Below are 8,811 nucleotides of genomic sequence, written 5' to 3' on the forward strand. Positions count from 1 at the left end.
GGGGGAGGGGGGAGGGACAGCATTAGGAGATATACCTAATGCTAAATGACGAGTTAATGGGTGCAGGAAATCAACATGGCACATGGATACATATGTAACAAACCTGCACATTGTGGACATGTACCCTAAAACCTAAAGTATAATAATAAAAAAAAAAAATTTTAAACATAAAAAAAAAAAGGCCAAGTTGATCAAGTCTCAGAAGCCTTACCAAATTAGGTTCCAAGGCTATAACTTACTTACCAAATTAAAAATAGACTGCTCCTTTGAGGAACAAGTAGAGAGATCTAAAAAGAAAAGAAAAAAAGAAAACCTAAGAAAAAAGTGGGTAAAAAACACTAACATTGAAACATGCAACCTCCTGGTAGACACTTCAGACTTTGATCAACCAAAAGTAGCAGTGTATCATCCAAAACCAAATTTTTCTACTGTGTTCAAATTGAATGGTGTAAGAACTAATTTTAGCTCCAAGTTTAAAAAATTAAAAAACAAAAACTTTGGATAGTTTAAATTCTCTGGAGGTGGGTGTAAAATCATGGGAATAGTAACCATAATGTTCTGAAATCATTGTCTAATAAAAACAATGCAAGCTCTCTATAAGTTCAGTGTGTTTGCTTTGTTTATTGCTGTACCCCCAGCACCTAGAACATAGATGTTGCTCATTAAACATTAGTTGTATGAATGTTTTATAAACAAATGAATTTCAGTGGGATGCAATAGGGCTACCTGTCTATACCCCTTTTCTAGCAACTATTCTCCCTTACCCTCACATAGTGGGAGCAGGCACAAGCAAATTAGTAATGACCCTGACCCCTGACCATAGGTGATTGGTTGAAGAGTATATAATTCATCCAAACTGGGCTGATTACAATGCCCCACTTCTTTCCCTTCCCACCCCAGTCACAGTGAGTGGGACTGAGGCTCCAACTTCACTAAATCTAGACCAGTAAATCCCTTCCCTAGGAACTGTGGTCTTGGACAAAGAAAATATCAAGTCAATCTCCATGGTATGGTTGATTCTTAGATGTAAAATTTAGGAACTGTTCACAGTCTTGTTTCCCACATTAAAACAAAATGGACAAAAATTCTTGATGGTACCTTCACTCTAGTTCTAATCGTCCTCAACACTCAGATGCATTTGTGGTCTTTAGTTGTGTGAGACACTTGAGTATTCACAAAGTAAATTTTCTTAAACTAGCTGGAGGTTTGTTTTTCTTTACCTGTTATTTGAAACTAAAAGAATTCTCAATTCTTCCTGCCTTCCTCCATTCTTCCCTCCCTCCACCCCTTTCACTTTCCCTTCTTTCCTTTCCTTTCTTCTCTCCTTCCTCCCTCCCTCCCTTCTTCCTTTTAAAATTAGCCATTAATCCATCTATTTCCTATCTAAACTCCATATCCTACAAAAAAGAGGTTTTATTTCAAAATGAATAACTAATAAGCTGTCAATTCCCTGAAGACTGGGCCTCATTGGTAAGATAATGCAGTGAACAGAATCATGAATTGAGGAGAACTTTTAGTCTCTCAAATGTGATCATTCATTTCTGTTGATATATGCACAGGGGCTTAATATAGAAGATTAACATTATTAACAGAATTTTTCTAATAAGTTGTTTTCTTCCCATTAAGTCTAAATACTGTATGTTTCTGGACAGCATGATTGATGTAATTATTACTCTAAGTGCCAATTACTGAAGCAAGAGAGCACTCTATGCTTAGTCTGAAACTGCCAGGATGCTCCTAGGTCGAAATATCTAAAAATCTGTAAGTCCAAAACACACTCAGGATTTGTAGCACTGACCTTCTTTTCTAAACTCTAACCCTGGAGGTTACTTAATCTTAATAAAACTTATCTTTTCTGTTTGAAAACCTCAGCCTTTGAAATAATATGTGAAAATCTTAAAGAAAAGAAAAAGAAAGTTTATTTAAATTCATGTGATTTTAAAACTACTTGGAATAATTAAAGCACCAGTTAATGTGTTATCATTATAACCTATTCACTAATAATAGTTAATCACTGATAACCATCATAGTGCCTATTGTGTGCCAGGCACTTTTAGTAAGAGCGTTATACGTATTAAATTATTTAGTTCTCATATGATTATCTGAGGTAGGTATGATTATAATCCCCATTTTAAAGTTAAAAAACTTTAAGACAATAAGTTAAACAACTTGCCAGTTTCGCTGATAATGTATTTGTCACAGTTTATTAGGGTTCTTGGTTGTAAGAGATTAAACTGACTGAATTAAACCCTCCATATATTCTTCTAGAATCAAAAATTCAATTTATTTGTTTTTCTTTAATATATCATGGGATGAGTGTGCATTGTAAAACAAAGAATCGATCCGAGAAAGATTTACAGAAAAAAAAAAAAAAATATTCAGCAATAGAGAGTCAATAAAAATGTTCTTTGGGTCTTCATTTGCTACATAATGATTTCATTTACCTTTGGAGTGATGAGGGTCCCTTCACTTATCAAAGGAGAATTTTGGCATGAGAAGGCTTGGATTCAAGTTCCTGGCTATTCCACTTCCTGTCTGTAGTGGAGCATGGCACATCACACTTCTGACATCACATGGCTCATCTATAAAATGAAAGGAAGGATTCTTGCCTTACCCATCTTAAGTGACTTTTTAAAGAAACAAAAAGTCAATTCATGTAAAAATTCTTTGTAAATTGTGAAACATGAAAGCATATTACAAATATAAGACATTATTACCCTGAAGTTATAGGCTTGAAATATGAAGTATTGTCATGGAATCCTTGGGTGTTCCTTCGCCAGCCGGAAACTGCAGATAAAGAATAATATCATCAGGTAACTGGCTTCACATGTATCACGGAGAAAAGGTGGAAGCAAAAGGAATAGTATCACTAAAATGTTTGCTCAATAATAATTTTCTTATTCATCTGAGCTAGATTCACTATTAGAAGCTTACAGAGTGAGAGGGAGTCTTTCCCCCCAAATTTATATTACTTTCTTTAAGAATATTGACAATTATAACTGTATCTACAAACATCTCATTTATGGCTTTCTCAAAACATTTTTTCAAAAAGGTACAAATACGCCAAAAATATCAAAAGTGATTTGGTTCCTAGTTATATAAGCGCAACTCTTGCAAGACTGTGAGATAAGCATTGAATACTTTCTCCTTTACCAACGTTGCCCTTCAGAATGAACGATTAGGAACTTTAAATTGCATTATCATATTTGAATAGGACTTTGCATAGACTTTTTATTTTATTTTATTTTGAGACAGAGTCTTATTCTGTCGCTCAGGCTACAATGCAATGGTGTGATCTCAGCTCACTTCAACCTCCGCCTCCTGGCTCCTGGGTTCAAGCTATTCTCCTGCCTCAGCCTCCTGAGTAGCTGGGATTACAGGCGTGCACCACCATGCCCGGCTAATTTTTGTATTTTTAGTAGAGATGGGGTTTCACCATGTTGGCCAGACTGGTCTCAAACTCTGACCTCAACTGATCCTCCTGCCTCAGCCTCTCAAAGTGCTGGGATTACAAGCGTGAGCCACCATACCTGGCCGAATTATTTTCATTTATTAATTTGTTTGCATAGTAGTGTGAGGTACATGGCAAGATGCCCATTTTTCAGAAATAGGAAATGAGAAGAACTACTATAGATGAGAGAGTAGGGAAAGAAAACAGGACCTTGTAGTTTATTTCCTACCTGTGTTGAGTTTAGTTGTGTAACTGTGTGTCAGTACAACCAAGTGGTAAAGGGGAGTGAAGAGAAAATTCTGGGACTGTGGGCACATTTAAAAGCAGCTCTACTTACTGTGGTGAGTTTAGAGCTTTAGAAGCAATTACATCAGCTAACTCAAAAGACCCTTCAAAAATTTTAAGGCCACACATTTTCAGCATGGAGTATCCACGCTGCCTGTTCCACCCACTTTCCATTTAATCATCCTGTCTCTCACTTTAACTCTTAGGTCAGATGTTTGAAAGAACTTAAGCATCTGACCTTAGAAAAGTACACTATATTCCCCACAAATTCACAGATTCCATGGAAACTAAACATGGTGCATTTAAAAAATAGATAAACAATAAATTAGCTATAAAAAAACTCTCCATTTTATTTTATATTAAGCTTGGCTGATTTTGTACAGCTGCTTTCTCAGTAAATGAGTTTGGAAATTTCCACTGTAAGACTTTTCACTTAGGACTCATAGAAGCAAGAGGTCAGTATTCTTATCTTATCTCTGCTACTTACTCACTGGGTGGTTTTGCCCAAACTAAGACAAAAATTTGTAATAAGCAAATTTTTGTGGATAAGCAAAAAAAAAATTGTCTTAGTTCTTAGCACAGTGCCCTGACACATGCTAGTAGCTCAATAAATGTTTCTTCAATCAGTAAATGAATGAATGAATCGATGTATGAACAAGAGTTTTTGTTGATTGATAGTTAGACCTTATAAGTATCCTCCAGATGAAATGACAAAGGCTCTTCTTATCAGTCTTTTTTGCTTGTTCCTAATATAGGGCAAACCAAATCTGAAAGAGTTGGAAGACAATTTCAGTCATATTGTGTCCCCTCCTTTAATAAATGACGCAATTTCTGAGTAAAGCAATTCAATTTCTCTTAGTTGTTGCAATTATTGACCATCTGATTAAGGCAAGTGTGTCTTGCTTTAAATGAAAGCTTGCTTTCAGGTGTTGTTACAATAAATAAATTTAGATCAACACCATATTGATTCTGCTATATACTGAACAAAATCCTTACCATATGCTTCTAGTACCTAACTAAACTGCTGCCAAGGACTGTTCAGGTTGGCATAACTATTCAAACTAATTATGAAGTAGCTTCTGCCTTGGAGATTGAGTGTAAAAAGTGACACACTGCTAATTATCTCTAAAGAACAGAAAGATAAATAAAATTGAAGAAGGGCATTGAAAACATAAATAGAAAAAAAGCATGAGGAAAATGAAGAAAAGATGAAAGTAAGAAAAGTAAATCGTTTTTAACCTTCACAACTCAATTGATGTATATTTGTATGCCTATCTAGTTTTTTATGTCTAAGAAGAAAAGGACAATTAGTCTATAAAGATGAAAGGTTTTTATCCTAGGGTCTCTTGTTAATTGAATAACAAGAAGAGAAAATGCTGCAGAAGACGGAATCGGGGGAGATCATCACAGGGAAGAAGAAATAAAGTTAACAGGTTGGAATAAATATGGAAATAAAAAATGGGAAATAACATTAAACTAGAGAGAAATGATTTCTCATCATTCTTTTTGTGCATTGGATAAGCAAAAATAAATGTTGGTAGAGTGAGTACTCAATCCCTTACTGCCTAAATTGTTTCTTTTCTTGAATGTAACTCAACCAGAAAAAAAGTATCAAAAGCAGAGAATGCTTCACCCACTCCCCACTTATTTTCCCTTCCTTTCCTATAACTTTGAGGTAGAGAGAGAAAGAGGTTATTGAATAAAAGTGAATACAAAAAGAAATTGGCATCATTATTCAACAAGTACTTATTAAGCACCTACCCTATTCAGGGTATGTGGGATACAAAAATGGATGGCAAATGTCTTTCCATACATTGTTCATAGTCTTTTTTTTTTTTTTTTTCTGAGACAGGGTCTTACCCTGTCACAGGCTGGAGTGCAGTGGCATGGTCATAGATCACTGCAGCCTCAAACTCCTGTGCGCCAGTGATCCTCCTGCTTCAGCCTCCAGAGAAGCTGAGATAGTTTGACAGATTTAATGAGGTAACTAACAAGATAAATGATTCATTCAAGGCAACTGAACAGGTCAGTTTTATAAACTGAAGTTAAACATTTAGAATTGCTTTGAAATGACTTTTTTGTTGTTATTGTTTTTGAAATTAGCCATGGAAGAGAAAGTAGGAATCCATTTTTTTCTTGTCTTTTTCTTTTGTTTTACAATTGAAAAAAAAATTGTTTTTATTAAACATTGTTGCTTCTGATAGCTCCACAAAGTTTGTCCTTTCCTGAAGGAAAATATACCCATTAAGTGATAAATCTTGAGATAAGAAAAGAAAAAGCTAAAATCCAGCATTACAGGTAAGAACAGTAGCCCATTATCATGACTAAGAAAAATAGGTTTGTTTTACTTACAAATCCCTAATGACTTCTCAAATGTCATGCTAATGACTCAGTGATTACTCACTCATCAAAGAAAACACTCCATACTTAGAAGCCTTCAAGGCTACATTAGATCCTCACTTGTCTGAAGGTCACCTATAATTATTCACTCACCCACCTCACAGGGGCACTGTATGGAATGACTAATGTATCATTGATAACTACTTTAAATGGTACATATTAAAAGCCAGATTCACATCTTGTATTCCTTTATGGAAAGTCATTGAAAAGGTACAATAATGAAATAGTCTTTGGAGACTTTCAGCAAAAGAACCTGTCTGAATGGATGAGAAATCGTTTTTTAAAAGCAAGCTCACCAAGAAAGGACTGCAGTTGCTGTAAAGCCTTGGCCCCCAGTGTTATCTTAACAAATATTCTTGACATATATTACATTACATCATTGCTGCCATCTGTACACAACACTATTTTTTGGTGACAAATAAGTGTGATAAGATGCAGCTCTTGAGACTATTATGATTTTATTTTAAATAAATGTGTTTTAGTAATTTAGCCTTTAACACAAAATGCTATTGTATTTTAAGACAGGGTTGGTTCTTTTTAAAGTGAAACAAATCTTGAAGTTGCAATTTAAATATACATTGTTTTCTTTTGGTAAACTCCAGGAGAACACATCTTCAATATCCGATTTATTTTTCTGCATTTAAAGAATTATAGATTAAATCCACTGGGAATCACACATTTTAAATGACTCATGCTCATTCTTGTAAGTTAATAAGAAAAAGTATTTATATAAATTCAGAAAAATATTCTCTGCAGCTTCTAAAGTGAAGACATGTTATGAGCTCAGAGATAATCAAATATGAAGCCAGTATATTCTGGATCATGGTGTGCTAAGGCTTAGTTAGAATAAGAATAAGAAAGAAGAAAACTAGTTTCAAAGTATCAGTATTTCTTTGGGAGGGAAGAGAGGTTGTGGTATCAACAGTTCCCAGCTATCTATCAGAGTCTACCTAAAGAGGTAGCATCTCACCAGCCTTTTGATTAAGCATTAGTGTAATGGTTAATTTTTGGTGTCATTTTGACTGGATTAAGAAATAACCTAGATAGATGGAAAACCATTATTTCTGGGTGTATTTACGAGGGTGTTTCTGAGGAGATTGGCATGTGCCTCAGTGGACTGATTGGAAAGATTTACCTTCAAGGTGATTAGAAACCATCCAGTAGGCTGGGGGTCCCTGTGGAACAAAAAGGCAAAGAAAAGGTGAATTCTGTTGCTCCTGGAGCGGGGAGACCCTTCTTACCCTGCCCTTGGACATTAGAACTCTAGGCTTTTTGGCCTTTGGACTCTGTGACTTGTGCTAGCAGCTTCTAAGGCTCTCCCACCTTATTTAGCCTTGGACAGAGAGTTATACCTTTGGCTTCCCCGGTTCTGATGCCTTTAGACTTGGACCGAGCCAGGCTACCTGCAACCCAGGGTCTCCAGCTTGCACAGAGCCTATCATGAGACTGACTTCTCAGACTACGTAATACCGTGAGCCACTTCCCCTAATGAATTACCACTTGTCTGTCTGTCTATCTATCTATCTATCTATCTATCTATCTATCTATCTATCTATCTATCTATCCATCCATCCATCTATCCATCCTGGACAACCCTGACTAATATAATTAGACTAGCTCTATGAAAAGGTGATACATGATAGCAGAAATCCTCATGAGTTACAGTGGTAAATAGCAAATGGACAGGGGAAAAAGGAGAGTGACAATAGGTGTACAAAAGTCTAGTAGGTAGAAAAACCATCCCCAAGTATGTCCATTCCCTAAAACCCTAAAATCTGTGAATATTTTATGTTTCATAACAAAACAGACTTTGCAGATATAATTACGATGGGAGATTATTTTGGATCACCAGGGCCCAATCGCATCATATACGCACTTAAAAGGAGAGAACGTTTTTCAAGCTAGAGACAGAAGACATACATCAGAAAGGGAGATCAGGGTACCGGATGCATAAAAAGGACTCCTGCTTGCTGGCTGGAGACAAGACAAAGAATGCAAGTGGTCTTCAGGAGCTGAGAGAGGCTCCCAGGTGACAGCCAGCATAGTAATAGGCACTGGGGCCTACAACTGCAAGACACTGAGCGTAGCCAACAACTTAAATGAGCTAAGTGGATCCTCTCCTAGCACAACAAAATATGAGTAAGCTGACACCTTGATTTTGGCTTTGGAAGGTGGTATGTGGAGGAACCAGTGAATTCTACCTGGATTTCTGACCTACAGAACTGTGAGATAATAAGTTTGTGTTGTTTTGGCCACTAAGTGTGTGAAAATTTGTTACAGTATTAATTGTGACAAGTAATAAAAAACCAATTCAAGAAGGCAATTGTTATAACTGATTGTATATTAACTTTGCAAACGAAGCAGTATCAGTTATGTTCTTAGGATTCAGCTTATATTTGGGATCTAGGAACATCTCTTCACTGAACATACCTTTTTGAAAGACATCATGTTGGATGATGTCGATGGGAAAAGTACTGGAGAGTCAATGTCTGTGTACTCAAAGGGAAGACTCAGGGAAAGACCAAGAAACACATGGCTAACTCTAACCCATCAGGATAATAAAAGCTGTTAATAGAGATTCAAACAAAATAATGTGGGAACCAGAGTCTGATCTGACTCCTGGAGGAAGTAGGGGTTGTGGGGGCAGTTCACAGGGGTGTCAGTGGAGACGAGTT

At 36.2% G+C, this 8,811-nt stretch overlaps 1 long non-coding RNA gene across 1 annotated transcript; it reads right to left on the reverse strand.

Moving 5' to 3' along the window:
• Positions 1–2,459: 2,459 nt before the first annotated feature.
• LOC131383640 (uncharacterized) lies at positions 2,460–7,339 on the reverse strand. Its single transcript, XR_009213805.1, has 3 exons — positions 7,272–7,339; positions 2,718–2,787; positions 2,460–2,582 (listed from the first exon to the last, which is right to left on the reverse strand). It is a non-coding gene; the product is annotated as an uncharacterized LOC131383640 (long non-coding RNA).
• Positions 7,340–8,811: the final 1,472 nt, after the last annotated feature.

Source organism: Hylobates moloch, unplaced genomic scaffold, assembly GCF_009828535.3.
Source record: "Hylobates moloch isolate HMO894 unplaced genomic scaffold, HMol_V3 SCAFFOLD_5, whole genome shotgun sequence".
Taxonomy (NCBI): Eukaryota; Metazoa; Chordata; class Mammalia; order Primates; family Hylobatidae; genus Hylobates; species Hylobates moloch.